This window comes from Protopterus annectens, chromosome 2.part2, assembly GCF_019279795.1.
Source record: "Protopterus annectens isolate FY-2018-M chromosome 2.part2, PAN1.0, whole genome shotgun sequence".
Taxonomy (NCBI): domain Eukaryota; kingdom Metazoa; phylum Chordata; order Ceratodontiformes; family Protopteridae; genus Protopterus; species Protopterus annectens.
Window position 1 is genome coordinate 60,759,782 of NC_056730.1, and position 5,000 is coordinate 60,764,781.

The 5,000-nt window shown below is 43.4% G+C and overlaps 1 protein-coding gene across 1 annotated transcript in view; it reads right to left on the reverse strand.

Annotated features, from left to right (window-relative positions):
* LOC122795920 (microtubule-associated serine/threonine-protein kinase 4-like) overlaps positions 1–5,000 on the reverse strand; it is an 809,687-nt gene that overhangs the window by 390,087 nt on the left and 414,600 nt on the right. The window lies entirely within an intron of this gene.

The window sequence follows — 5,000 nt, forward strand, 5'->3', positions numbered from 1 at the left end:
GGATAAGTTGATCCATGGCATTGGAATTTATGAATTCCAGAAAACGTTGAGCACAAGAGTTGGTACATGAGTAGTTTTCCCAGTTAATAGTAGGGTAGTTGAAATCACCCATTATTAGGGTGTTAGGTTGTACCCTAATATTTACCAGTGTATTAAGAAATGAGGAGTGGGTATCCTGGGGCATGGTGGGGGATCTGTAGCAAGCTACAATTTGGATTGCAGTCTTGCCCAGAGTTAGTTGCACTTGGATAATTTCGGATGCATTATGCTGAGCAACTAGCCTAGAGGTGTGGATATCCTTAATGAATATGGACACGACTCCACCTTTAGTGTTTCAGTCCAGGTTAGGTGGCCGAAAGGTGTGGTATGAATTATAGCCTGGTAATGCAGGGATACTCTCTGGAGCCTTGAACCAGGTCTCTGTCACTGCACAGATGTCCATGTTCTCGATTTTAAGGAGTGCCTCAAGAGAGTGCATTTTGAGGTTTAGACTTATAGCATTGAGTAGCAATACCCTCAGATTCTTCTTGCCTGTACCTGTTAGGGTGGTGAATTTGTCATTTGAACCTTGCCTAAAAAAGGCACTATAGGGGTGGCTAGAGCCTTAGCCAGTATCTGGAATCCCAGGGGCGACAGGTGCAGGCCATCTCTGGCAAAGCATCATGGCTTGTCGATCATGTCATCCCAGGCAGACAGATACTGGATCCCCTTAGAATGACACCAGAAGCTTAGCCAATTGTTGAAGTCAATCATTTTGTCCTTGTACTGTGGTATCATTCTGGGTGATGGCAGGATGCTACTCAGGGCTAGGGTCATACCTGCCTGGGCTACAAAATCGGACAGCTCCTCCGTGTCCCATTTCATGTAGTCCAAGGAGGTACATCTCAGGTCATTCACACCAACATGGATAATGACAGAGTCATATTTGTACTTGTTGTGGAGTGACCTGAGTGCATGCATTATGTGGCGGATCCTGGCACCCAACAGGCAGCTGACTAACTTTCTCCTTATTTAGCCTGGTGAGTGGAACATCAGTGTGCCTGACTATAGAGTCACCTATGACGAGAGTGTTGGGTACCTTGTTATGCCTTATGGGCTGTGGTTGACTGGCACACAGAGTTTGTGGGCTGTGTGTCATATGGGTTGTGTTGGGGGGTGGAGTTTGCTTGTGTTTCTGCTTTGGAGGTCCCTGTTGCTTGGGCAGGTTTTTACTGAGAGCCTCCGCGAATGTAGGTGTGTGTTTTGTGTTTCTATGTGTGTGTTTTGGTGGTGTAGGTTTTGAGGGAGTATGTGCTGAGTGTAGTGTGGTGCAAGTGTTTACCTTCTCCTCTTGACTGTCTAGTCCAGTCTTGGGTGAAGAGAGCTTTGCTTCCAGTTTGGCTATATAAGTGCATCTCTCATAGGTTGTAGTGTTGGGTGGTAGGAGGAGAGGGTTGTCTGTGTACATGAGGCAATTACTGCATTGCCCCAAGATGCCCAGATTCATCAGGTAGACAGGAAAAAACACCAGGAGCTGACCCTTAGACATGCCTGGATAGGTGCTTATTTGTTAAGTACTAGAAACTGTTTTCCTCTAGACAGTGAGGAAAGTTGAGTGCTGTAGAAATTTGTAGCTTATTTAGTGCTTACAATAAGTTCTGAACAAGTGCTGAAACAAAAAACAGGCTAGTTCTAAGAAACAAAATTAAGCTAGAAGGCTTCCCTCCAACACAGAAATGCTTGGGCCCTAGAAGCCTACAAATAGTCCTATACACAGCAAATCTATATCCAGGCTAGACTACCCACAGGAAAGGCAGGAAACAAGCTTAGAAAAAGTTTTTTTTTTTTTTTTTTTTTTTTTAGTGGAAAGAGAGAAAGGAGTAGCAGAAACTAAGCTGATTGGCCTTCTTAAAAGTTCTCCCTGTACTGGGTAGAATGAGGTAATGACACTAGACTGGGAGGAGGGTCCCAAATCAAATTTACACTGGGGGGGGGTGGCAACTGAAAAGCCACCAACTATTCTCTCTCACTGAAATGCCTGATGGCTTTGGCTAAACAAAGATGTCCCTGAATATGTGCTGAGACACACAGCCTCCACAAACATTAGGCTCAAATACAAGCCTGAATATGGAAATGCTACAAATACCCCACTACTTAGGGGGGTTAAGGAGGCTAAGTTTAAAATGGCACGCAAGGGCAGTTAGCTTAGTACTAATCTATGAACAAACTGCAGAAATGTTTCTCACAGCTGAAAAGCAGCAGTGAGCCTTTAAATGAAAGTTTTAAACAGCTAAAGGAGACACTAGAAAAAAGAGTTTTACTGCAACAAGTTATCAGAAACAAACAACCCAACAGATGCTTAATAAAAGTGGACAATTTCCAGTTAATACCTCACAGACAGTGAAACTAGCTAGAAAAATACACAGTACACAAAGTGTTATAAATAACAAAGAGATAAAGAACAAAATAAACAAAAAACAGGATACTTAATGTTATATATTATAGCTCTGAGTTTGCTCAGTGTCCTTCCATTGATTAGCTCAGTGTGAAATGGCAGAACACTCACAACTCAACTTCTTAGGTAAAAGAAAGTTGAAACCTGAGACAGCTTTTAAGAAAGAAATCTCAAAAGAACCAATGAGGTGCTTAGTCTAAGCTGTAGTCCAGGTGACCTCAGTCAGCCAATGACTTCAAACAATTCTCTCTCACTGAAATGCCTGATGGCTTTGGCTAAACCAAGATGTCCCCGAATATGTGCTCAAACACACAGCCTCCACAAACACTAGGCCTAAATATAAGCCTGAATATGGAAATGCTACAAATATCCCCACTACTTAGAAACAAACTTCAGAAATGTTTATCACAGCTGAAAAGCAGCAGTGAGCCTTTAAATGAAAGTTTTAAACAGCTAAAGGAGCCTCTAGAAAAAAAGAGTTTAACTGCAACACGTTATCAGAAACAAACAAACCAACAGATGCTTAAAAGTGGACAATTTCCAGTTAATACCTCTCACACAGTGAAACTAGCTAGAAAAAGACACAGTACACAAAGTGCTATAAATAACAAAGAAATAAAGAACAAAATAAACAAAAAACTGGATACTTAATGTTATATATTATAGCTCCGAGTTTGCTCAGTGTCCTTCCTTCGATTAGCTCAGTGTGAAATGGCAGAACACTCATAGGTTCATAGGTAGGCACTAGGCTATCGGCCCTAGGGCCCATACAAGCCTAGCCAAAAAATGTACCCTGGCTTTCGCCACCCAAGAAAATTATTTTCCTGTGCCCTTGTCGAGCAGAGCCACAGAAGTGATCCCCGGGGTGAATTTCCCATTTCCCATCCAATCATCAAGATTTTTCTTGAAGAGTGCTAATGAGGAGCTCTGTTTGACATAGATAGGTAGTCTGTTCCAGAGTATGGGAAGTCTCTGGGACAGGAATCTATCCCTCCAGCATGTTCTGTTTATTGTGGTGACAAGGTTAAGGTCCCTAGAGCATGTAGCTCGGAGGGATTGGGATTTCTTTAAGTGGAGCATGTCCAACAGCTCTGGGTTTGACATAGCTTTGTATGTTAGGCAGAGATCGCCCCTGAGTAGGTGATATGTGATGGAGTAAAGCTGTAGCTTTTTGAGACTGTCTGCATAGGGCATCTGTTTGAAGCCAGTAATCCTCTTTGTGAGGTATTTCTGTGGTCTTTGCAGTTGTTGTAAATGTCTTGTGAGGTACATACCAAAAGGGGCATTGTACTCTATATAATGGGTCTAATGAGTGATGAGTAGAGGGGAACAATGACCTTTTTTTTCTGGATGAGAATCCTTTTGTGATGAGATGAGCCACAAAGAAGGATTTCCTGACCACTATGGCGATGTGATTATCAAAGGAGAGACTACTGTCCATCTGTGTCCCAACGTCTCATCACATTTTCAGCATTAAGTAGACTACCAGCTATGTGGTAGTTCATGGGTACAGAGTTTTTACCAAAGGGGATGACAATACACTTTTTGGCATTGAGCTTCAGGCCATGGCTTTGACACCAGGTATCTGTCTCAGTGAGGCCCTTTTGTAGTTTGTCCACATCATTAGGAGTTTCGATTATGGCTCCTAGTTTGCAGTCATCTGCAAACTTTGTTAGCCAAAGACCTTCTGTGTTGGCCTGCACTTCAGAGAAGTAGATACCAAACAGGAGAGGACCCAGGACTGAACCCTGTGGTACTCCACTTGTCACTGGTCTGATGTCGGATTTGGAATCTGCTACTTTCACAGTGTGGGTTCTGTCCGTGAGCCAGTTGGCAACCCATCTTGTGACATAGGGATTTATACCTAGTTTAGTGAACTTATCTATAATTCCATAGTGGGGGATGGTGTCGAAAGCCAGTTTGAGTAGGGTCCAGATTCTGGAGATTACCAATGTCTTTGTTTATGAGTTCCATGATGATACGTTCCATGGCCTTGCAGACCAGGCTCGTCAAGCTAATAGGGCGGTAGTTCCCGGGGTCCGTCGTGGCTCCCCCTTTCTGGAGTGGGATAACTGTCACGGTGCGCCATTCAGTGGGTACAAAGCCTGAGGTGAGGCTATGATTGAACATGGTGCTTAGGTAGGGTGCCAGTTCATTCTGTAGTTCATGTAAAACGTAGCCTGGGATATTGTCAGGTCCCATGGATGCTGTGTTCTTGGCTTTGGAGAGTGTGTTTTTTACCTGTGCAGCCGTGATTATAGGAACTTTGCATTCTTCCGGTACAGAGATGGGCCCTCCAGGGGGTGAGAGGGGGGTAAAGTTAGCACTGAACCTATCTGCTAGGATGATGGCAATATCAGTTGGTTCTGTATATTTAGTGCCATTATGTTGTAACTCAGAGCAGATCTGAGTGTTCCCATTTAGATTCTTGACATAGGTATAGAATGCTTTGTGGTTGCCTTTAGAGTCAGTGGCAATTTTGTTTTCGTAACTAGCTTTGGAGGATTTTATGAGGGATCTCAGATTCTTACTGAGGTTGACCAGGGAGTTCCACCAGTCATGGGAA